The following is a 274-nucleotide window of genomic DNA, read 5'->3' on the forward strand; positions in this document are numbered from 1 at the left end:
AGTCACAGGGTCAAAGGAAGAATAGGGGTGGAGGAGAGAAAGGAATGGACTCCTGGTCTGATACTGAGACTGCAACCTAGGTAGATGGCAGCACCACTGAACTGAAAGCCCAGGATCTCCCCCTAGTGCCATCTTCTCACTGGGTCAGACTAAGACTTCTCCCCTCCAGGCCTCAAGGTCCTCCTGTGTCTCACTGGAGAACCATGAACCCTGCCCAGTTACCACCGTAGCTGTGATGACCCTAGGAGGTAACAGAGAGCAAACAAATGCAGGC

This window comes from Camelus bactrianus, chromosome X (genome assembly GCF_048773025.1).
Source record: "Camelus bactrianus isolate YW-2024 breed Bactrian camel chromosome X, ASM4877302v1, whole genome shotgun sequence".
Classification (NCBI taxonomy): Eukaryota; Metazoa; Chordata; class Mammalia; order Artiodactyla; family Camelidae; genus Camelus; species Camelus bactrianus.